General features: G+C 38.4%; 1 long non-coding RNA gene across 1 annotated transcript; it reads right to left on the reverse strand.

Annotated features, from left to right (window-relative positions):
- Nucleotides 1-13,488: 13,488 nt before the first annotated feature.
- LOC111906047 (uncharacterized) lies at nucleotides 13,489-26,357 on the reverse strand. Its single transcript, XR_002855088.3, has 5 exons — nucleotides 26,266-26,357; nucleotides 14,186-26,184; nucleotides 13,988-14,051; nucleotides 13,795-13,899; nucleotides 13,489-13,643 (listed from the first exon to the last, which is right to left on the reverse strand). It is a non-coding gene; the product is annotated as an uncharacterized LOC111906047 (long non-coding RNA).
- Between the last annotated feature and the right edge of the window lie 410 nt (nucleotides 26,358-26,767).

The raw sequence follows: 26,767 nt of genomic DNA on the forward strand, positions 1-26,767 counted from the left end.
TTCCTTATAATTAATACACAAGATGAATACTCTTATGCTTATAATTTTTCTATATCCGGAAAATATATGTGAAAGATATATTTCCTTATGTTTCTTCTTTTCTTTAAATACATCAAAAGTTTTGAATTTTACGATTATCTATTCTCTAAATGATTGTTTTTGTAGAAACACTAAACTATGAATGCACTATTTTCAAAGATTAACATTTTTACACCTTTCTTAAAATAGTATGTTACTTTGCAATTTTTAGTATCCTTAGCCCTACTCTAGCATTCACTCCACATATCAACATACTAGTTGCAATTCATAAGCATGGTTAATCTTTGGGAAACCCTTACTTGAGCTCGGCCGATCGCACGCAATGTATTCTCCCTTTTACTTAAGAAAACCTTTTTAGAAAAATTTGATTATTTTTATTTTGAAAATATTATCATTTCCTCAGTTTGAGTTCTAACACACCTAAGGGTGTGCCCAAATCCCTCAAATCAAGGCTCTGATACCAACTTGTATGTAACATTCGGACTCCCAAGAATGATATTTAATTATTTTATATTTTTTTGACAGGGCAACTCAACAAGTTGGAAGCACCAACTCGCCAAGTAGAGAATATTATGGCCGCGGGATTTTAGAGTCTACTCGACGAGTCGGAGGAACCCGACTCGAAAAGTAGGATCTGAGTTGGAAAACCCTAAATTTCAGAGTTTGTGTCCTATTAAAAGGACCTTAATCCCTCATTTTCGTCTCCCTTATCATTCTAACCCTCTATGAGAAACCCTAATCGTGTGTAACCATTTGTAAGAGAGAGAGGAGATAACTTTGGGTGTTTTAGTGCACATTTGGAAGAAGCGTGAAGAGCATCAAGCTTTGGAATGAAAAGAGGCTTGTGGATCAAGTGTTTCTTTGTGCTAACTTCAGTTTGGAGGTAAAAAGCTACCACCTTGAGCATTTCTTTTGATAAATCTCTTTCTAGAGAGTTTTAGGGTTTTTCCCCTTATCTTGTGGTTCCTGAGTTGTTGGAGCTTATCATGGAGTTGAGACTCCATATCTGGAAAAAAGGAGGTCCCATGAGCTCAAAGATCCAAGCTTTATCAAGCTTTGGGAAAGTCTCCATGCATGAAACCCTTTATGGAGCTTGTTTTGGCATTTTGAGCCCCAGATGCCATGCATCAACGTAAAGCTTACAGCTTTACATGATAAGTGAGCCTTAGAAGGCTAGATCTTGAGTATGAGACATATTTTCTACCTAAAAATGTATGATTGAGGAAATGGTCTGAAGGGACTCGACGAGTCGGTGAGCTGACTCGACGAGTCGGTTAGGATTTTCCACGATGAGTTTGGACATGTGTAACTCGGCGAGTTGATGAGACAACTCGACGAGTTAAGTTGGATTTTCACGACATTTATGAGGAAACGAGGGAACTCGACGAGTCACATAGATGCACTCGACGAGTTGGGTCAACAGGGACTGTTGACTCGAGTGTTGACTTATGTTGATTTTTAGGGTTTGGTCAAGACATGGATTGGAAACCATAGAGGGGTAAAATGGTCTTTTACCCTTTACAAGGGTTAGAGAAAGAGGTTAGCTTAACTTATCTAGGTTGAGGTGATAAGTGTTAATTAGAGATGATTATGACGTGTAGGCGAGGATTGGACCGTTCGAGGGTTATGAGGATTTTTTGCTTACTTACGAGGTGAGTCTTCTCACTATACTTATCATGAGTGGTGACATTGTGTAACCGAATGGTCTTGTATGCTTATATTGATAATTGTGATATCCTGCATTATGTCTTTGTGGTTTATGTTGTGTATTGTTCCGAGCTTTATTGAGTTAGGACCGGATGGTTCAACCCAAGTTGTGAGACCGGAGGGTCCTCACTGAGTCACATGTACCGGAGGATCTTTATGAGATATAGCCATGAGAGGCTAATGATATGTGTATGGTATTTTTGGGAACTCACTAAGCTTTGTGCTTACCGTGTTATGTGTTATGTTTTTCAGGTTCTTCTCAGGATCACGGGAAGGCGTCGGCTTCATTATACACACGAGATGGAGTTTATGTTTTTGAGGATCCTGGATTTTATCAAACAATTTATGAATTTGTGTTTTTGACAATTTGACAATTGTGGTTTTGGAAATGTGATATAGAGAATTATGTGGTTTTGAAAATGAAAATTTTGATTGAAAATTTACGGTGTTATATTGTAACAACCCCATAACCAGATAAAAATTTTCATTTTCAATTAGGAAATTACAGTTGTATATTGTTTCCAAAATCCATTACATAATAAACATGTCAAATTATCAGAGTAACAACATCAGTTGGTGGGGAAAATAATGGATACTGAATGTCGCGCCATCAAGCCGAGCCCTTCCCCTTAGTACCGGAAGTAGCTGAAACCACAATACAAACTATAATCAAAAGCTTAGTGAGTTCCCCAACTACCACATAACATACAATCGCAAACTACCACACCACATACATATGATTTCCATGGGCTACCCCATGATATTTTCCCTGGAATTCCATGGGCTACCACCATGGTCTTCCATACAAGTGCCACGGGCTACCCCCGAGGTCTTTCAGACAAGCAAGCACGACAACTATCATTCCACATGTCAAGTAATGGGGCGACATTGGTGCCTTCGACCCATTAATATGGTGAGAAGACTCACCTGGGTCTGCTGATAAATACTAACTGTTTGGCTACTGCTCTAGCAATCTCACACTAAATATACACAAATTAACCTAATCAGAATTAGGGCACAATTCAAAATCTTGGACCAAAACCCTATAACCAAACTCCTAAAATAAGACCCAAAAGCCTTTTATCCTTTAATGGGCCTAACTATCTCTGGTCCCAAAAGCAATAATGGGCCCTAAGTCCCAATAGGCCCAACAACGTCACTTAACGCCCATTAGACCGCTCAAAGGCCCACCTAATCTAAACAGATCAAGGACCAAAACCAATTAGGGCCCAAATGACTCAAAAGCCTAACACAAACCCAAAAGCTCACTGGGAGCATGCATGGGGCGTAATCCTTGAACACCCAACGTACTAGCCCGCCATGCAGTACATACTGTGTACACCTTCGTACGCTCAACGTACTGGACAACTCAACCCATATTACCGTTTGACATTTAACCCATGCAGACATTGAATCCCAATACCAGATCTTGGTTAGAAAAAAGTTCTTAGTGCATAAAGTTGGCAACTTTATGCTTGGCATGACTTATGGGAGCCCAACATCCATTTTAGTCCATCAAAACTCACTTAAAGGTCGTAGACTCATACATGGCTTCATATCGATCAAAAAGATTTCATTTTTATGCTTCTAACATGCCAAAGGGACTAAGATCTAGCCTTTCCAGCCTCTGGAGTTGCCCAAACTCAGAAAGGAGATTCCATGGACCAAAATGAGCTTATAGCAAACACTAACTTTAATAATCAAAAGGATCAACAAGTTAGCAACTTTTTACATCCAAAAGCTTCCTAAGATGAAGTAAACTCGGGATCTTGAAGCTCAACCACATCCAAGGCTTGCTCACCAACTAATTCTTCTTGCAAACACACCAAAATGGGCCATTGTTAACGTTACCGTATGCGACTACGTTAAATCTGACGGAAAGCACTGACGGGACGTTATCAAGCCAATGTCTTGGTTGGGTCTCGGTCTTAGCCTGAAAAATCCATTGCTAGGATGAAAACTCACCTTCCCCCATGAGGAAGAATATTGCTCGTAATCCACTCATTCTCCCATGACCCATCACGTCATGACAAAGAGTCGGATGACGCCCAGAACTGACGTCACATGGCTGCCAGACGGCGTGACCGTACTTCTCCTAGTAGTAAAGTGCCATGTCTCACTCCCACATAGGGCGAATCACCCCCATTCCATTAGCAATAGGTATAAAGGATCCCTTCCTGCCCAAGGAAGGGGATCATCTTCTTCCCTGTACAATTTTACCTAAATCTCTCTTAGAAAGAAAGCTAACTTGATCGTCGGAGTGATGTCCCAGGAGAACCCTCGGTCGTCCTCTAACGACCCTTCTGTGTTGTCTTCTTAGGCAAACCACCAATATCAACTCATCAACAAACGTCCAATTCCCTGAAGAGCATGTCACAAGATTTGGCGCCATCCGGACGTATTCCCAGAGTGATATAGCCAATAAACAACGTTGGTTTTCTACAAAAGGGTGACCTAAACCAAACAGCAATCGGGACGGTAGAAGAAGGTCTGTTTAGAACACTGGTGATAGTAAATGAGGAACATCACCGCGAGTGTAGACCACAAGCCCCAATACAGGTGCTAATGGCACGGGCCCCGCCAATTACGACAGAAATAACAGAGCCACTACTCAAGAGTAGTTTACGGCAACTATCGTCAGAAGGTTCGATAGCACATCTCGATTTTCTGCGGAAACCTCCGTATGATGGCAACGAGGTACTCACTATCTCTAAATCCCGTAAGAGAAACGCAACTCACCAAACGGAGGATGAGATAGAGGTACTCTCGAGAAATCTACTCAATATCACTTTTTTCGAGTAGCGATCCTAGGCTGTTGAACTGGGATCCACGAGATCCACTCTTCATATCTGGATTCATTCGCCATACGAAAATCCATCGGATATACATCGACAATGGTAGTAGCTCTGATATACTCTATGAGCATTGTTTCAAGCAACTACCGGAGACATGGAAGGAGGGGATAAGGCCCCCGAATGGAGGACCATTGGTGGGGTTTACTAGTCAAAAATTGTGGCCATTGGGCACTATCCGGACGCCTTTAACGTTTGTAAGTCATGACAAAAGGGACGGAATCACAAGAACAATTGAATTTTCTTTGATTTGGTTTCTAGCAGAACACAATATTCTGCTCGGACGATCAGCAATCTCCCTACTACGGTTTGTGCCATTGATGATACATGTCATATTTAAACTTAGCACACGCAAGGGATCAACGACAATTATTGCCACAAAAACCAGGGCGCAACACTACCATCAGACCATAGTTGCTCCTAAGTTGGTGCGAGCTCCAAAAAAGTTGAAGGAGGATTGTTCCACTGAACAACACTAGGTAAATGCAGAATACCCAGAGAAGCTTGTGCAAATCGATGCTCACCTTTCAGGAAAGACCAAGGCATGACTAGTAGTGCTCTTAAAGCAATATTCCGCCGTTTTCGCCTGGAGGCCAACAGATCTGACAAGCGTAGACCGACAGGTTATAGAGGACAGTCTCGACATCACACCCAGAAGCAATCATGTCATACAAAAGAAGAGGGGTCATGTGGAAGAGCAGAACAGGGCTATAAATGCAGAAGTAGCCGACCTAGTGAGTGTCGACATACTTAGGGAAGCGATGTTCCCGACATGGATAGAAAATCTCATTATGGTAAAAAAAACCCAATGGGTCATGGTGAATGTGCATTGACTACTCAGACCTTAATAATGCTTGTCCAAAGGATCATTACCCCCTTCTAGAGATAGATAAGAATGTCCAATCGCTCGAAGGGTTTCCGTTCAAAATGTTTCCTTGACACGTACAAAGGTTATCATCAAGTACAGATGAAACAAGACAACCATGCGAAAACAACTTTTCACACCGAGAAGGGAACTTTCTACTACCAGAAAATGTTGTTTGGACTCAAAAATGTGGGTGCTACATATCAGAGACTAATGGACAAGATATTCGTTGATCAAATTGGTAGGAACATCGAGGTCTATGTTGATGACATGGTAATCAAGAGCCGTCACAAAGAAACATTACTCCATGATGTGGATGAGACTCTAAAAACGCTAGCTAAAGCGCGGATGAGGTTAAACCCAACCAAGTGTACTTTCGGCATAGAAGAAGGTCAATTCCTTGGGTATCAGACATCCAAGGAAGGGATTTTGCCCAACCCCATCAAAGTCCAAGAGTTCCTCGAGTTGAAAACTCCCCACAACCTCAAAGGTGTACAAGATATCAATGGTCGACTAACGGCATTAGGAAGATTTATTGCTAAATCAGCAGAAAAGGCGCTTCCCCTGTACCAAACCCTCAAAGGGTGGTTAGATAAAAAGCAATTCAAATGAACAGAAAGAGAAAACGCAACATTACAATAAGTGAAAGATGCCTTACACTAGCTACCGGCCCTCGCTTGCCCGCTATTAGGAGAAACGCTACAGATGTACCTAGCAGCATCAGAAGAAGTTATCTCCTCCGTGTTGGCGGTGGAAAGGGAAGGCAAACAGGTCCCCATCCACTTTTTAAGTAGGGACTTGCAAGGGCCAAAGGTTAATTACCTAGTCTTAGAGAAACTAGTCCTCACCCTAGTATACGCTGCCAGGCGGCTACGACGGTATTTTCAAGCTCACAAGGTGGATGTCCTAACCAGTTACCCGATAAAGCAAGTTCTACTAAGGCCGGAAAATTCCGGACGCCTGGCCAAATGGGCCATAGAATTAGGCAAACATGATATCCATTACCACCCTAGGACTAGTATCAAGGCCCAGGCCCTCGCAAATTTCCAAGTCGAAATCCCAGATACTATCAAGGGAACACCAACGACAATCTTCGTCGACCCATTGGAGCCTGATCCTTCAAAGCCCCAAAGGTGAAGCAAGTAAGGAAGGCCTAGGCGTAGGCCTGATCCTTCAAAGCCACAAAGGTTAAGAAATCACTTACGCACTGCGATTTGATTTCCAAGTATCTAATAACGAAGCAAAATATGAGGCACTCCTAGCAGGCCTGATTTTAGCAAGGGAGGTTGGGGCAAAGCAATTAACAGCTCTCAGTGATTTTTTACTCATCACGAACCAAATAAACTAAACATATGAAGCCAAAGATCCAAGGATGCAGAAATACATAGATACAGTCTGCAACTTAACAAGCACATTTAATAACTTTTCAATAAAGCAAATCTCCCGTGGAAAAAATGCGAGGGCGAACGTTCTTAGCAAGCTAGCCTCAACTTCCTTTGATCACCTAACAAAGAAAGTGTTAGTCGAAGTGCTTCCACAGAGAATCATTGATAACCAAAAGGTTAATATAGTCTCGACTACCCTAGAATGGACCAAACCATATGTTGATTACTTACGCCACGGTGTACTCCCAGATAAATCGGCGGAAGCGAGAAAAGTTAAGGTCAAGGTGTCACATTTCGCAATTAGATACAACCAACCGTATCGAAGAGAGTATTTAAGCCTATGGCTAAGGTGCATCTCTAATACAGAAGGACAGGCGTTGCTGGGCGAAAGTCATTATGGAGACACAGCAAGCACTCACAGGCAAAATACTCCGCCTAGGATTATATTAGCCAGACATATACAACGAGGCAGCAGCCCTAACCAAGAAATGTAAAGAATGTCCGATATTCTCTCCTTTCCATAATCAATCGAACATGTCGTTGACCAACATCACTAGCCTCTGGCCCTTCCATCAGTGGGGGATTGACATAGTGGGACCATTCCCACCAGCGCCAAGGGGTGTGAAATTCTTGTTAGTTGTTGTGGATTATTTTACAAAGTTGATAGAGGCGGAGCCACAGGCTACCGTCTCAGGAAAGAAAATGATAAATTTCATGACCAAAAATATCTTAGATCGCTTTGGCACACCCAAAGTTCTCATAAGTGATAATGGCACATAATTTGAAGGTAGCCCCTTCAAGGAATGGTGTGAAAGAAAGAAGATCCATCATCGGTTCACGTCCGTGGCGCACCCTCAGGCCAATGGACAAACCGAGATATCAGACAAAACCATAGTTAATGGTTTAAAGAAAAGGTTACTATGATCAAAGTCTGCCTGGGTAGACGAGCTCCCGACAGTGTTGTGGTCATATCGTACCACCGTAAGGTCGAGCTCAAAAGAAACGCCATTTAGCCTTACCTATGGGATGGAGGCAGTCCTCCCATTGGAAATAGTGTCACAACTAGAATTTTTGGCTAGGAATTCTATCTATATATGATCAACTCTTGTTGTATCTTGTAACCCTAATTTTTTTCCGGTTCAACCCCCTTATTGGACCAGGATCCTTTTTATGGGACTTATTGGACCTAAAATGTCTCACCTTGTTTTCAATGGCCTTATTGGGTCGTAGACGACTTCCTTGAACCTCAATCGGCCGAAAACCCATTCTTTTTTTCATGTTGGGTCGTAAACACCTATGTAAGCCCACATGGATCAAAACTCCCTAATGGGCCAAAGCAAGAACAAGTCCAAAACATCCTTTCTTTCTTTCCCCCTCATTCTCGACCCTATACAAAAAATAAAGGAAAATATGGGATAATATCATGGAGACACCTCATGTTTACATGGTGAATATCAATGCAACACACAACATACAACAAGAAAATCTCATACTTCCATGCAATATCTTTTCTCTCTTCTCTCTTCTCTCTTCTTCTTAATCACGACCAAGGAGCAAAACACCAACCAACTTCATTTTTACTCTCAAACTCACCCAAAGATTTCTCTCTAGCGCTCTCAAGAAAAATCTCTTTTCCCTCTCTAAATTTCGTGTGTGCTTGGGTGTGTGTCCAAGAATACTTCATCAAAGACCATCACCTTGAAACCTCATAAGTTCGAGATCTACTCAAGGGAGCTTGTTAGAGCCAAAATCTCCTTCAAACTCTTCACCGAAACCGAATCCAACACCCCAAAGTGAGTTCATACCACCTATTATCATTTTTTTACTTTGTTTTGGGGAGAATACAAGTTGCTTGTGTAGATCTATGTGTTTAAGCATGATTATGTGTGTTTTACCATGTTAAATGTTGTGTTTATATGTTGGAACTTCATAAATCTCGATAGATCAACTAAAATATGGTGATATTGGTAAACAAAAACACTCCATGCAAATTATTATGAAGATGAAAGGATTAAAACATATTAAGGATGTTTGAAACTAAAAAAATCGTGTAAAGGGCCAAAAATTGACAAAGTAAAACAAAAAGTGAGGATCTTTTGTCAACTCACAGTTTTAAAAGCACTAAAAGAGTATTTTAAAAAAAAATGGGTCTTCATGGTTTTAAAATGGCCAAAAGTGTAAATTTTCACAAAATGGGCCTCAAATTGGGCCTTCACGGTTTTTATAGGCTAAACTTGTAAATTTTTCGCTTTTATGATTTAAATTATCTTTTTAGACAAATTTGAGCCAAAAATGTAAAATTTTGGTTAAAAGGGCTAAAAATGTAAATTTATTTAAACGTGGGCCAAAAGGATAAATTATTCACAATTGGTCCGAGAATGACAATTTTCATAAAATTGAGGCCAAAAGTGTTATTTCTAACAAAAGGGGCTAGAAAGGTTTTTTCATTTAAACAAGCCCAAAAATGTAAATTTCGGTCTTAAAAGACCTAAAGTGTCATTTTTACCAAAAATGTGCTTTAATTGTAAATTTCGATTTTAAGGACCAAAAATGTCTTTTTACAAAAAGTGGGCCTTTTATGTAATTTTGGTAAACAACTAAGCTTAAACAACCAACATAAGAACAAACAGATCAATTACGTCATTTACACTTCTTATTGGGCCTGGAATATAATTTACATGTTTAGTGGGCCTTAGTTGTCCCCTTACATGTTTATTGGGCCTAGAATATACCTTACATGTTTATTGGGCCTTAGTTTTCCATTTACATGCTCAGTGGGCCTGGAATGTAATTTACATGTTTAGTGGGCCTTAGTTGTCCTCTTACATGTTTATTGGGCCTGGAATATACCATACATGTTTTTTTGGGCCTTCATGGTCCATCTACATGCTTGTTGATTTCACACATTCACATACATACTCGTTGGGCCTTGAAAACTAAATACATACATGGAAAAAAAATATAAACTATACAATTCAATATTCGCGTAAATTCAGTTAAGGCTTTTGTGAGACATTTCGTTTGACACCTATCTAGTGTACAACCATAGCTTGTAGTTATAACCAAAGTCTCCTGGAGAGAGAGCGAGAGTTTGAGTATAGATCTATACGAGGATGACACCCCACACCTGAGCTGTTCGCTACAGTTAGACTAAGCCAGTCTAGGGTGACAAACTTTACCTTAAACAAGTCGGCGTCTGAAAAACGTCATGACGGGCGGATTAGTCATTATCAAGTATGGTTATAACGAATCACAAAGAAATTAACTCCACTGCAAAATTTACGGAATACATCAACTATTCTACAATTACAATTCTATACAAACACCAACATACGATCTTTGGGTCTTAATACTACCACACTTTTACAAGCAGAAAATATCAGATTTCCTGGGAACAACTTATGCTATACATCACCTTTTACTTACACATAAAACATGGGATTTTCTGGACTACTTCCCTAATAACTTTTTAAATCACACACGCTTTAATACGAGATTTGATGCAAAGCGTTCAAACCATTTACTTCTTTTACAGAAAATATCGGATTTTCTGGTGTTTACAAAGCGATACAAACTTTTCATACAAATACACTTATGAACTCACCAACATTTTATATGTTGACCGTTTTCAAAATAACTTGTATTCTCATGAAATCGTTACGTATGTGGACATCAAGGTCATGTGGAATTTTGTTTCATTTTGTTGCTATTATAAACATTGATATTTTGGGATGTAACTCATGTAAACAATTACAATGATGTAAACTCTGTATTATTGTATTATTTCTTGTGTGATGATCATGCATGCTTTGTTTCAATTATATTCATTGTGATGATATTACAAGATGAAGTCACCCCAACCCCCGGACGATTCCGCCGTACTCTTCGGTTCGGGGGTGTGACAGATTGGTATCAGAGCATTGTTTATAGTGAACTGGCATATCTAATCGTACAAGATATGCAACTATAAATACAATGGGACTAAACTACTATGAACAAATTAATTAAAATACATACCTAGGTTCGCATTAATACAATAACAATAAAAGTCTTTGGAGAAATTGAACATCGTGGTAAAACCCGGACAGTTATGTAGTCGTATTGGGGATAAATAGAGCCTGATCAACTGTATTTATTCATAATACGACAAACATATGTTTGGGAGTGATGATGGTGGGCAATGAATCTAGAAACTTACCAACCTTGTATCCAAAAAGCTTTAAGAAACTAACACATAAACAATTAAAATACTATAGTAGTATTTTGGAACGCTATCTACATACACACCTCTCACGCCTCCACTTCTCGTGTAGACCTCATGGCTGAATTCCCGCAAGATGAGCTTTACTATCAGGCCTTGGTGGCCCATGAGTGGATCAAGGAAGAACCAGAAATGCTTCAAGAAGAAAATTTAGAAGCAAGACCCGAAGAGTATATGGTAGCGGACTATGAGGATGACGAATCTGACGAGGAGTCAGATGAAGACATTAAGGAAATATCTAGTGAACCCCATCCTATGGAGACCCCACCAAACCAGCACGTAGTGCAGGAGAGCAGTATTGATCGTATAATCTCTCTCGAGCAAGAAGTAGCCAACCTCAAGCAACAACTCTTTGCGGCCGAAGCTATGGCCGTTCAAGCAAGGCAGAGAGAAAATGTGATCACTCAGAAGGCGAGCGAATTGGCCGAACTTCTGGTCCATCAGTTCGACATTTGAGTATCGTCGTTACTATTGATAGGGCTCTCTTTTCAGTTATTATTGCATGTAGAATCGACTCTATGGTTAAGTGACTACACTACTCATAAAGTCGTTATGCTATCAGATCATATTTTCCCTATTGTAGGCCTTTTTAAGGCAAGTTTTCATGTATTAAAATGGTTATTACTAGTTAAACAATTATGTGTTTATCATGACGTTGCTATCTGCTATGTGTTCTATTTTCCATATTTCATGGATTCACTTGTATGCACAACCGAACCACCAAAACCGCTAGATACTCAAGGATCTCGAACCCAAAATAATCTATGCATGCTATGGATAGACTTAGCATTCGTGCAAGACCTACTACTACTTGTCACCATAAATACATCTCAAGGATGTAGGTGGAAACAGTGAGAATCATACAACAAAACGCGAAGTGACCATCGTTACTTACGAGCTTGCTTATCATCATGCAGCAGAAAAATGTCATCCCACATAAATAACCAGCACACCAGTGAGACACCGATCCTATGAATAGACTCCGCTACCTTCCAAGCCGCAGTGACAACTGTTGTGATAGTTGTCATGGCACAACTCAACGACACAAAGGGAAATGAAAATGAAAAAGGTGTCAACAACTCCAAGCGCAATAACAACCAAGGGAACCGACGAGGGGCTGCTGACAGGAACACCCCCGACTAGAAACCTAAAAGCAAGAAAAAAGAAATCCCGAAAAGAGAGGAAGGATAAAACAGCACAAGAGCCCTCGAAGAGACAACATACTGTTACGGTTCATGTTGCCACGACACCTACCACACCAACATCAGTAAGACCATATGCTGGAAACCCTCCAACATGCAGCAAGTGCAGTTTCCATCAAAAGGGAGCCTGCCGAAAGTTACACTGTAAGAATTGCAATAGGAAGGGGCACCCTACCGGTTCCTGCAGGGCATCAACATGACTAATCCCCTAGAACACCAACATCAGAATGAGCCCGACCTGTTATGAGTGTGATGAATCTGGACACTTCAGGAGGGACTGTCCAATAACAAGGATGTGACATCCCCATTTTCACGGCCAGAAAATACCGGTTTTGTTTATGCTTTATAAAAATTAGAGTATCTCTTTTAATAAAAATGTTGCGAAATTTGTTCCCAGTAAAACATGATAAATACGTTATCAAAGCATTTCCGAAGAAATGTATTTTTATTCATTTTTAAAAACATTTGGGATGTCATCGTCAATACAGAAACATAAGCATAAACAGAACTTACATTCTTTTATACTAGTGATCTACATCTCTTTTCAATCTCTCAGTGTAATGTAACTTCATATCGACATCTGTGATAGAAATAAGCTGGATTGGGTCAGGTTGCGAAACCTAGTGAGTACATAGGGTTTTCAACCAACAATAATATAATTGTTATGTTTAAACCTCATCTTCTTTACTCTTAAGGATCTACCCAAAGAATCAACTATTCCTCGTTCACTACTAGAAAAACAGCCTTTTACGACGCGCAATGCGTGTCGTCAAATGCTCAGACGACGCGCAAATGTGTGTTAAGGAAGGCCCTGTCATAACGAGAGACGACACGCTTTTGCGCGTCGTCTAGTTACGACGCACATTTACGACACGCATTTACGACGCGCAGTTATGACACGCAGTGTGTATCAAGGAAGGCCCTGTCATAAAGAAAAAGGACACACATTTGCGTTTCGTAACCTTACGACACGCGTGTTTATGACACGCAATGCGTATCAAGGAAGCCCTTGTCATAAAGGAAGATGACACGCCATTGCGTGTCATAATTTTAAATGTTTTTAAAAAAATATATTTTTGATAGAATTACTAATTTTCAAATTAAACAACATATTAAATTATCATAATAAAAAATAAAATACAATAAATAAGAAAGGTAATTCATTCCACTAATATGTCAAATACAAATAATCATTCCAATAGTAAGTAAATGTAATACATTACTAATATTACATAATATTTATTATAAAGAAACAAGACATGTACAAATGGTTGGATCCCTTTAAATGCTTGATTTGCCATCAATTCCTTCTAATTGTCTGCCCTACTACCCCTGCATTTCAATCAAGACACCTAATCAATAAAAAACTTCAACAATTATTTTCTTTCCTTTTTAAAGTTAGTTCTTTTAATACAAAGGAAAAAACTTTAAAGGAGAATAAGGAAATATTGAATGGGTAACAGTGTTAGCAAGGCCACCATACCCTACAAACATGTAAACAGACAAACGAGAACATTAGCAAGGCCAAGTGGGTAACAGCATCTGTGTAGATGTGCATGTATGATGCTCCATATTATTGTTTTCATTCCTAGTAATAAAACAAAATAAGAAATTAAGAATTTTAATGGTATGACATCATTAGAGAAAATTATTAAGACACTATGGAAAAAAATTACCCGTAATCAAGGTCTTGATCAGATGTTTACAGTCACTGACTTCTTTGGAATGTTCTACAGGAACCTGAATGTTTAAAACATCATGCCAAATAGTTTGTATGTATGTAGCCAAGAACATACGAGTGTTTTAAGTTTATATATGAAGTTAATAAGTAAAATGCTCCCTATTTCTGTAACACAGCCATGAAATCAACTTACAGTGTAACAATTCTTGTAAGTTTGTCAATAGAGATATTATAGAAGGAATAGGTCCCTCCATTGATGTTATTTCCAGTTGTGTTTCAAGTAATTTGACAGCTTTTCGAATTGCTGGACAAAACGAGCAAGAGTTTCTAAGAGAAAACGAGAAAGAGTATTGTGTACAATCAGCCAAAGCCCGAACGGTGATTTCCCAAAATACCCTTACTTATTTTTGTTATGATTTATTATTTAGATATTAGTGATGCATGCTAGGAGATAGGCTAGGTATTTCATCTTTTAGGGCTAGAGTTGTCTGATTTGTGATGCCTTAGCCTAGGAATTTTGCTATCTGTGATGTGCTTTGAGTATGTGCGGAGTAAGAGTATCCAACAGGAATATTTTAGGGACAGAGCTTTGAGTAGAGGTGTAATCTAGGAGAGATACCTAGATGACCATTGGAGGAGCCTGTTGAGAGAGTAGATAGATACCCACGAGGGGTAGAGTTGCTTGAGTTCGGTGATACCTTTTGAGGGTGAGTAGACCAACTGGAGTTGTAACCTAGAGTGGTTTTACGTGTTGGTAGAGATTATTCGATGCCAGAATGTTGCTTGCTTTGTGCTTTGGGAACCCTTAATGATGGGAGATAGCTACTAAGTGGATATGACGATATTCAGGAGGTAGATGGTTGGCGTCATAAGGAGTTCTTCAGCAGCTGATGGCAGAGAAGTGTGAGAACCTAGGAAGAGCCTATGGAGTGACCTTAGTCAGATGAGTAAGCTAATAGAGGAGAGTATTCGCTGGGGAGTGACCAAGTTTAACAAGATTGGTGATCGAGAAGGTTGAGCAACTACTTAGGAAATATGGGACGATCCGTGTGGAAAGTATGGGTAGATGTGGCAGGTTGTATGGTCCCGTACTACTGAAATCAGAGGACCCGTACTCGAAATAGGGAGAATTCTAGAGGTTCTAAGTAGCAGATTGAGATGAGATAACATGGTTCGAGTACCATGATTCGTAGCAGATCGAGAGGTGATCACATGGTTCGAGTACCATGATTTGTGGCGGTTAGTGCTTCTGGTTCTACCAACTATACCATTGTGATTGATTAGACTGAGATTAAATGTGATAGAGTGTGGGGCCAGAGGGACCTGTCGAACGAGTTTCAATGGAGCATACCTTGAGAGGGAAATCGAGTTAGTTTCCGAGAGATTTTTAGTGAGATACCAGTTGGAGTCGCAAGACTCAGGGATGAGTAGAGATGATGCTTATTAGAGGATCACGGTCTGAGTCGAGCAATTGACCGACAGATGAGACTTCACCTTTTGTGGCAAGAGTTGCGTTGTCCCCGTTTCCTGGGAGAAGCAAAAGAGATAGCGAGCTTCCGGTTTCAGAGTTTGGAGGTAAACCTCGTGGGGGTAGCAGAGGGTTGCAACCTTTTTGTTGGATTAGTGTCTAAGTCCATAACTATTTTGGTATGTACTTGACCCGATGGTGCATGGTCCTTTTGGGTTGCCTTCATCAAAGTAACTTGATAGGATAAATTATGGAGAGAAAGGATTAAATATGATTTATTAATATATTATGGGAATAATATATTAAAGGAGAAATCATATTGTTTAATTAATATTAGTCAATAATTAATTAGTAATTAGTTTTGTGACTAAAAGGGATTAATTAAACTTAAGGGACTGAAATTGTAATTATAAGATAATTGCAATTTGGGCCATGGATTGCCTTATATTATAAGGTGGACGAATTTTATGGGGGAAGCCCATATGAAATCATCCAAGGCCTTATGGAAAGGGCTCCATGGGTTGCTTAGGGATTAAGCAACCAAATTAGGGTTTCCTTGTTAGATAACCCTAATTGCCTCCTATATATATAGATCCCTTAAGGACCAAAAACGTGGACAAGACTTCTTTAGGGTTTGTAGATGGTTTTGGGTAGCCTCCATCCTCTCTCCTCTTCATCCTCTTGCTTATGGTGTTTGTGAACCATTAGAGGAGTGACACTTGTGACTCTAAGCCTTCCAAAGTCAATTCAAGGAGGAATTGGGATTGTTATTGCTACATAACAATCAAGGTAACATTATAAACCTATTCTAATATCTAATATGATTACTTGTAGGCTAGAATTAGGGTTTATAGTCTTGGATTCAAAGCATGTACAATAGAGAAACCTAGATCCAAGCATTAGGGTTTGTATGAGCACATAGGATGTTCTTAGGACCAAAACCCATCAGTGGTATTAGCGCCATGACTGGTTTCAATTGTATTGATGCTTAATGTGTTTGAAAAATTCAATTTTTTGGATTCTGGAGGCTGGACTCGCCGAGTCCATAGTTGAACTCGTCAGATGGAGGGTATTTTGCGATTTCTTGCTGTTTTTGCTTATGGATTGTTACCTAATCATGTTAGATCAATATTAATCCGATTATATGATATATTTGACTATAATTTTGATCTAATTGAAGATATTTATCAATTAATAAGATAATTGTTTCCTTATGTGATAATTGATTAATTATTTTAAGTAAATTGATAAATTGTTTTGCAAGAAATCATTAAATAAATCAAATATGGATAATTATGTGATTAAATGTAATTTGAATTATTTGTTATTTGATCCCTGTTGTTATGAAAAGTTTCATATTTTACCCTTAGGTTTTATAGTTTAAATTTGAACCCAAAAGTTTTGTTGTTTTGAAATTTAAATAGTTGAAACCCTAATGTTTTGAAAAAGGTTTCAAAACTTGCCCTCAAGTTTTGGAATTTAAATTTTGATTAATAGTTTAATTTTGTTGCATATTTAAATTCTAAACCAAAATATTTTGAAATGTTTCAAAACTTACCCTCAAGTTTTGGAATTTAAAAGTTGATTAAAAGTTTAATTAGGAATGTTAAATTCTAAAACCCTAGTATTGTTTGAAAAGTTCAATTCACACCCTTATGGTTTTATTAATTAATTAAGGTGTATAATTAAAAGAGGTTTAATAAATCCATAAAAGTTTAGGCTTACAATTTAATTGAACTAAAAGTATAATTGTTAAATTAGACCACCTAGTATTTTGAAAGTATAAAATCCACCCTATACTATATATAACATTAAAAGTCTAACATTATATATATGTATGAGTAAAAGTCAGTCTTACCGTTAGTAGGCCTCATTCATGAAGCTGGTCTATAAGGGGTGTTTAAGGAAATTGCCTATAAAATGGCGATTGAATGAGTATCCACTCTTACCCACCGCACTCTTGACTAGTGGAGGGTCGTTAGCCGAACGGGTAGGATAGGACGAAACCTTCCATTATAAGTATAATGAAGTATAAAAGTAACTAAATGTTTTCATAAAATTCCCAATTTTAGTTACTTAGGCAAAAGTGAATTGATGCAATTCCATGAAATTACACTTTGTGCCCTTGAGAAGACGTTAGTGGAGCGTGTGTGGTTTACCGGCACACTAAATGGTTCTAAGCAAAGGTAGCAAAGGGTGACTCAATGTTTGTCATAGTTCGGTGGAGCGTGTGTGGTTTACTGGCACATCGAATAGGTGACTGTAACATGTGAGGGCACCATGTAAGTTTGCATGGTTATTCACACCCGCTTTGTGATCCTCAGCATCCCAGTCACAAACAAGAGGGGCATATCGAGATTTAAACATGCCATTGAAAGTTCAATTAATCTCAAAGGGTCTAGGAGTTTTCATAGATTTAAAACTTAAATTTCTTTTTCGTTTTTTGTGGTGGAAATTAGTGAATTGTCATTCACTTACCTTCAAATGTTCTGCAATTAGGGTTACGACATCCCTCTCCCGAGTTGTGGAACATTGTGTTGGGTCCTAGCCTTAGTATCTCATTTGGGTGATTTACTAAGGACTCAATCAATCAACTAACTTGAATTCGTTTTCTCCCGTTTTGTAGATGTCAAAGTTTGACAACTATGGTCTTCTCAAATCCCGTGGAACAAGCATTCCACATGAAGATGATATTCCACAATTCGATCAAGGAACAAGAAATCATGCTTCACTTCCTCCACCTCCTCCAATTATTCTCCCTAACCCACAAGTTTAAAGGCTTGAAAAGTTCAAGATCACTCAAGCCCTTTTGGCAAGTAAACATAAAGAAGGAAAGCCAGTGTGTGCACATGTCCTAGGGATGAAGTCACACATTGATAGGTTAAGAATGTTGGGATCCGTTGTCTGTGAGGAAATAGCTGTTGATTGGGTTCTTCAGTCACTTCCTAACTCATATAGTGAGTTCGTAAGAGAGTACTATATGATGAACCGCGACGTGACCCTTATAGATCTCACCTATATGCTTATTGCTGCTGAATCAGAAATGGTTTGGCGCAATAGAAAAGCAAAGTTGATTGGTGAATCTACCTTCAAGACCTCTATGGATATAGACAATTGCAACGAAAGACATGCTATGATCGAAAAGTTTGATCATAAGAGAAAGACAATGTCTGAAGTAGTTCCATGTGCTGTTCCAAAAGAGTCGATTTGCTTTTATTGCCAAGAGAAGGAGCATTGGAGACGAAGCTGCCCTATTTACCTAAGAGATCTAAGAGATGGGAGAGTCGAAACGTATGGCTCTGTTTTAGGTAAAATCCATTGACTAACTCTTTTCAGCTTCTATTCTAGATTCTTAATACATAATGTGATAAGATTACAATTGATGTTTTGTAGGATCGAAGAAAAGAAAGGAAGCTTAAGGGAAGAAGTGAGCAAAATCTAACCGTGTAGGAATGGATTTCGATCGCATTTCTCGAAGATTAGATTCTTGAGCTACTACTTAGAGTTAGAATTAGATTGGTAAGAAAGATGTATTAGCATAGTTTTTCAATGAATTGCATTGTAAGGACAAAAATTTTCCACAATAAAATAAATTTTGATTTTATTTTATTTATTTATCCTTACAATGGCGTGTATGAAAAATTGATGTTAAAATGTTTCTATTATTAGCAATAATGGATTTGGTTCTTATTATGTTATTTATGGAAAGTCGAGAATTTACCAAATAGGGAGAGTTTCTCATCGCCCAAGGTTTAATTGGACAGAAACTTGGAATCATGCAACTTGGTTGCACGATAAATGAGAAATTTCATATTTGGAAATTAGACTAATTCATTGACAAAGTGTCAGTGAAGGACTAGGAGATCGAGTACACAAAGTTGTGTGCTGATCAAGTTCACCATAAGAGTAACAAAGATATTCGTCATGATTTACTAAAAGCTTAGTAAATATGATTATACTTACAAGATTAAATGTAATTCTGAATTGATTAAAGGGTTTAGATCAATAGCAGAACGGATAAGAAGAATCAAGAAGGCAGAAAGATAAAAGTTTCTCCATTCTAAGAAGAAGGGAGAGTAGCTTTTATGCTTTATGATAGGTCTTAATGATTAAGAACCATATCTCAATTGATCCTCTAAGTGAATTCTTAGTACAATTGTATGTTTAAGAAGAGGAATCAAGGATTGAAGAAATGGTTAAATCAAGAAATCAATCATACTTCGTTCCAATAACAAGTCTTAATGTTAAGATTGTGACATTGAATGAAAAGTATTAAAGGTTTATAACATTCATCAAATGTGGAAAGTTGTGATGTCTTGGATAAGACAAAGACCAACTAAGACCAATTTATGAAGTGTTTTGATAAAAACTACACTAACTCTTGAATATTTGTTTGTCAAGAAATGTTTTGACAAGAGAATCTTATATGTCAAGGAGTAAGTGGGAGTTTTAATGGTCTTGAAAGGTTTCAAGAACAAATCAAATAAACCTTATCAATCATCACTAGCACACGACTTGAGGTTTACAACTTGTCGTACTGACATTATCTTGTTTCTGTGCCATTCCAATTGAGTTAGTTGCGTATGTGAGTTCTATGAGTTCTCATTTTGAACGCATAAGAGGCAAAGCACCTTAATCAATGAAAGGTACATTGATAGGAAAGGGTGAGCTGCTTAACTACTTGGAAGACATGGTGGGCAGCTGTGCTACCATAAGGCAAGAAATCAAGATTAAGAAAGTTCGGTCCATATGAGCTTGAATTTGTCGTAAACTTTAGTTTTGACAAATTCACATGGATAGGAACACATACACCGTTTAAATCTAAGTGTCATAAGATTTCCTCCTTCATGAAAATGATTGCAAGGAAATGCTTTCACTAAGAAAGATTTTAAGAAGATAGTGATTGTAAAATTGCATTCTCGAATTCGATTATGGTTACCGTATCCCTTTCCATAATTTGAATTGTGAGGTTTGGCAATTGTTTACACACACATATGAACTATCTAAGGCAAAGGTGTATAAGTTCAAGAAGCCTTGACAAAAGATTATCAAAGCATTAAGTATTAGAAACATGGACTTAAGAAATTCAATAAGCATTATTTTTCTGAAAGTTAAGATGTTTATGAATACATGTCGAAGCTAGTTGGAGCATAAGTGTTATGTTTTATAATAATCATCATGATAGTGGGAGCATAAAAGTTATGATTGTATGATTATTAAGGAAAGTATTGCAAGGTTAGCAATATTAATTATAAGAAAACAAGAGTCATACTTTGCAAAGTCGCAATAGTTGAAGAGTTGTTTTGCTATAATTAAGGGAGAGAATATTATGCTTCTTTTCAAATCTAAAGGTTTAGGTTGAGAAATGTTAATAAATTTAGTCAAAGGTACATAGTGTGTTCTTAAAATTTCGATTATGATTACGACATTCCTCTTCACAATTCGAATTTTGAAAACATAGCAAATAAAACATTGTGCGTCGTGTCCCATACGCTTCGGGTATAGGATCGATTGCAAATGCTTTAATGTTTGACCATTCTAAAATTTTCCAAATGTCGAGCGCATTTAGAGGGAAAAGGGACTAGAATTGGTTTTGACTAAAATAATTAAACAACTATCAAAGGACATCCAAAGTTTGACAAGGATTGGTCGCTTGTGAGTAGTTGGAAGCATGGTATTGGATGGACCATATCGACATTATTATGAATAGAAAAGATTCTATTAAGAATGAGTTGTCTTATGGAAATTATGGAAATGTTTCCATATTGGATGGACCATATCGACATCATTACGAATAGATAAGATTCTAATAAGAATGAGTTGTCATATGGAAAATATGGAAGCGTGTCCATATTGGGAATTGAATATTGAAAATCTATGACTAGATTAGAAACTTTTATACAAAAGGATGTTCAAAGGAATGTACTTTGAGAGAGACATCATATCTAAGGAATTGTCTTGTAACAATCTCCGATAGAAGACTTTGTAATATCATTGGCAATAGTCTTTGTGACTTTGGTGCAGTGACATTACACAAGGATAAGTTGCATAGAATGTTAGAATCTAGCATATTCTATAAGAAGCAAGAATTTGATATTCTTTCACTTATGAAAAAGGATTTGGAGTTGTGAAATGAGAATGATTGGAAATGTGTTCAATGAGATCTATTTCACAAAGTAAGAACCATAGGTAAACATTGTGTGCATGCTAGGAGCATGGGACAAGTGTAATAATTCAAGTAAAAAGTTGATTAACCGAAACGACAAATAATGAGTAATCAATATAGTGATAAATAAAAGGTGTTTTATTTATACTCAAAGGTTTGAGGCCATATGGGATTAGTATTATTAAGAATAATCGAATTATTCAAACGGGCCACAGTCGTTCATATGTTGGAAGTAGATATGAATGAAGAGTGTCATGAATTGGTGTGTGGATTGTCTAAAGAGCATAAGACATAAGCAAATGTTTGCATCAACGTTCATGAGTGCTTACGAATATGAATTTGAGCATTGGATTAAACCCACGCTCACTTGGATCACTCCATGAATTGTATCACGAGTGATTGGTGAGACGATAACATCTTATATTCTTGAAACCGAGATGTGTGAGTTGTATCTTGCAAATCGGTTGCACATTGATAATATGTAAACGCACTAGTAACTTGGTGTTATAAAACATATTGTTGTGTGTGATTTGGTTAGTGAGTGCAAGCAAGCATTGTATCAAAGTTTATCCGTTCCTTTTATCCAAGGCAGGATAAAAGCGATATCTTTTGGGCCCCTCGATGAGTTTGTGATGACAAACGTAAATGCTTGGCCGGGCTAGGGCTAATTTGATTTGTTCAATTAGTCAGTCGTCATAAATCGGAATCGAGATATAGTACAAAGAGAATGATTTGAAATCATATCTCATATGATATCTAGAATGGAGGAATATATGATCCCTTATCTAAGGACACGCGTATCTGATAGGATCAGAGTTGACAGCGGCTTTGGAAAGCTACGATTGCAAATCAGGATCTGAAGTCATACGCAGAATAGTTGTTAGACTTATCCAAGTGGGAGACTGTTGGATTAGTGTCTAAGTCCATAACTATTTTGGTATGTACTTGACCCGATGGTGCATGGTCCTTTTGGGTTGCCTTCACCAAAGCAACTTGATAGGATGAATTATGGAGAGAAAGGATTAAATATGATTTATTAATATATTATGGGAATAATATATTAAAGGAGAAATCATATTGTTTAATTAATATTAGTCAAGAATTAATTAGTAATTAGTTTTGTGACTAAAAGGGATTAATTAAACTTAAAGGACTGGAATTGTAATTATAAGATAATTGCAATTTGGGCCATGGATTGCCTTATATTATAAGGTGGACGAATTTTATGGGGGAAGCCCATATGAAATCGTCCAAGGCCTTATGGAAAGGGCTCCATGGGTTGCTTAGGGATTAAGCAACCAAATTAGGGTTTCCTTGTTAGATAACCCTAATTGCCTCCTATATATATAGATCCCTTAAGGACCAAAAACGTGGACAAGACTTCTCTAGGGTTTGTTGATGGTTTTGGGCAAACTCCATCCTCTCTCCTCTTCATCCTCTTGCTTATGGTGTTTGTGAACCATTAGAGGAGTGACACTTGTGACTCTAAGCCTTCCAAAGTCAATTTAAGGAGGAATTGGGATTGTTATTGCTACATAACAATCAAGGTAACATTATAAACCTATTCTAATATCTAATATGATTACTTGTATGCTAGAATTAGGGTTTATAGTCTTGGATTCAAAGCATGTACAATACAGAAACCTAGATCCAAGCATTAGGGTTTGTATGAGCACATAGGATGTTCTTAGGACCAAAACCCATCACTTTTCACCAGAGTATTTTGGGCAGTATGTTTGTTGCGACGTATTTCTTATACCATGAGAGAGTCATTATGGGACTAAGATGGAAGAGAACAAGGAGGTGCCTTATTGAGGGAGGCATACTTTTAGCAGCAGTTCCAGGTGATCAATAGGAGTATATCGGGGCGGTGGCCCTCATTGTCTATGTCGTGAATCTACTGTGAGAGTGAGGTCTCTTGCTTTTAAGATGATTCCTGCGTTGGGAGGCTGGTCGAAGGATCAGAGGAGATAATGCATTATTCCCGGACCGAGGGTCAGGGCTATTTCGGAACAGTTGGGGTATCCGGCGGTGTGTCGGTCTAAGGCTTCGAGATGATTAGAGGCAGTCACATTGGGAGGATTTCGAGATTTTGTCTGAGTTACGGGATATTTGGAGTTGCTTGGTTTCCATTGGGAATATCATTGAGTGATTTTGTGGTACTTTCCAAAAGTCAAGTGTGGTGTAACTAGTGAAACAGTCTGTGAAGTAGATTGTTGGTATGCCAATTGGTGATGGTTCGAATCTTGAGTGGGGGAGAGCTGGGTATTCTATTGCGAGGATTAGCGATTCGTTCAAGTGTGGTTAGGGAACTGGTTATGGAGATCTGCGGTGCGGACACTTGAGACCTGGGTTATTGGTGGATGAACCAAGGTGTAAGGCGGGATGATGTTGTTGGGTTTAGAGCATTCTAACACTCCTAAGTGTAAATGCAACCCTAAATACCTTGGATCTATGTTTTCTCTATTATACATACAAATATGAACATCCAAGGTATTATCCTAATCTAGCACACACAACAATGAATATAACAAGATAGAATACATACCTCTTTGATGTAGAATGTCTTCATGAAGCTTGAGTGCCTAGTGCCCCAAGTGTGACACCTCAAATGGTTCACACAACACCAAATACACTTGGAATAACTTGAGAGAAATCTACACTTCATGAAATCGGCTAGCCCTTCTATATCACATACTAGTGACCGATTTTGTCAAGAATAAGATCTTTATATAGTGTTACAATTAGGGTAAACCCTAATTGTCATGACTTTCCATTTCCTTGGATCCATGGGTTCAAATACACCATGGAGCACCCATGGACCATCCTATGGGTTTTAGCCCAACTTGATTATCCATGGAGCATTAGCCCACTATATAAGTATGGATGATTTACACAATCAACCCATATATTTAATTAGTCTTCTTTTGATCACTTAATTAATCCTAGATTAATTCTTGATCAATACTAATTAAATAATCTTATTATTCTTATTATTAATATACTAGAACTTATAATATATTAATAACCATAAGTGTCTTATTTCTCTCATTATAGTCTATCCAAGTGCATGATGCCATGCAACCCAAATGGACCATGCCGGGTCGGGTCAAGTCTTACCAATTATAGTTATGGACTTAGACATTAATCCAACAGATGTATGATTATATGCTTAAGAAAGGATGAGTGGATCCACAGTGGGTGGCCGTTGGTCAGAGAATTTTTTGGGGCTAGGGATTTTTTTTCGGGTTTTCAAATGTTGAGTTCGAGGTGATCTATACTCCAAATTTTTTTCGGGTGCAATAGCTGAGATTTGCGGGTATAGGTACAGATTGTGATCTATACTCCAGAAGGGCCAACAGTTGATTTGTCAACCAATTTCTGAGTCGGTATGAGTAGTTTCCTATGGGTGGTGATCAGTAGAGGATGGAGCTTCGAATTTTCGTCAACGTGTATTCAGTCGTTGACGATTCCTTCGTATTTCTATTTGGGAGATGGGAGTATTTCGAGGTTTCGAGTTGCATAAGTGGAAGATCAGTGGTTGAGGCAAGACAACGTGAGATGCTGTGATGGTGTACCGAGGTACCCATGTATGATGTCCTATTTTTTGGCCATGTTGAGACTCAAGTGTGAGATGGCGAGTAGAGTACCGAGAGATTTTGTTTCAGTAGGAACCCATCAGTTAAGTGTTGCCTGAGTGGGACTATCTAAGGGTGTATCTGTGTGCTGAGAAAAGTGCCTTTCCTCATCATGGAGTGGTGGTGCATAAGCTGGGTGGGTGTAAGCACCTATCTAGGTTGAGCTGCGGAACATGAGTTGGTGAACTCAGTGTAGTGATGCCTTGATGATGAGATTATGGGGTGATAAGAGAGCAAATGGATTCGGGTGGGAGTAATCGCTTGGGATTATCAGTAGAAACCATGGAGTGAGCCCATGGTGAGTCAGTGAACGAGAGAGTGTTGTAAGACTACGGGGAGCCGTAGCATTCATGAGTCAGTGCGAAAGGGTATCGTGGTACTACGGGGAGCTGTAGTATTCGCTAGTCATTGAGAGAGTGTCGTAATACTGCGGGGAGCCGTAGTACTCACTAGTCAACAAGAGAGTGTTGTGATATTGTGGGGAACCGTAGTATCCATTGGTTAGCGAGAGAGTGTTGTGATACTGCGGGGAGTCGTAGTACTCATTGGTTAATATTCACTGCAGGGAGCCGTAGTACCCACTAGAGTTTTCAAGTTCGGGAGAGTCAGATCGAGTACCGCAACGACAGATAGGTCTGTCCTTCCTCAGGGTCGGAAGTTCCTGTTGGGATCAGGTGTCTTTGGAAGAGATTGTTGTATGATATGGGGCCCTTTCGGTGGTGCTTCTCGGGTTATCGAGTTCAATCTATGTGTTGATAAGGAGCGATTTTGAGGGCGAAATCTAATTCAAGTGGGGGAGAATTGTAACATCTTGTTTCAGATCGTCCGAGATTAGGGTTTGTGGGCTGCAACCCTAGCATGAGGAAGTCTCGGGGTTACGACGAGTTGCTAGAAGCGTAGGGCATCTCCACACAACGTACCTAGTCAAGACATTTCATAAGTCTCTTGAAGGGTAAAATTGTCAAATACTTTCATTCAGTTCAGAAAAGAAACAATCTTACTTGTTCTCAATGACAATGTCAATAAAGAATCTCCAACCATTTTGATGATCTTGTTGGTTCCCACGCAGCTAGCACACCGTTTTTGCTCTATATCATCGTCAAGATCAAATTAATTTATTATTAAATGCTTTTCGTTAAAGTGTTTCCAAGAAATGGAAAAGAGAAGTAATATATATACACTTACCTGTAGAGAAAGGATTAAATTGACAATATCATTCAGTTACTCAGGTTCCATTTTTTTCACTAACAATTTCTTGTTGCATAGTTGAGAGTAGTATACAACACTGAGGACAAGATAGTAATTCAACCATTAGAGCAACCCTTTTGAAAATTTTCAATTTTGGATATTTAGAAAGATTGTATTATACCTTTACTCCTTCAACAATATAATTAGAGACTTACCATCCATGATCTTGATGTGAAAAAGTCCATGACCCTTTAGAGATATGTATATGCTTGCTTTTAAAGTCTCGAGAAGAATTATCTTTAACCTAAAACAAGA

Source organism: Lactuca sativa, chromosome 7 (assembly GCF_002870075.4).
Source record: "Lactuca sativa cultivar Salinas chromosome 7, Lsat_Salinas_v11, whole genome shotgun sequence".
NCBI lineage: Eukaryota > Viridiplantae > Streptophyta > Magnoliopsida > Asterales > Asteraceae > Lactuca > Lactuca sativa.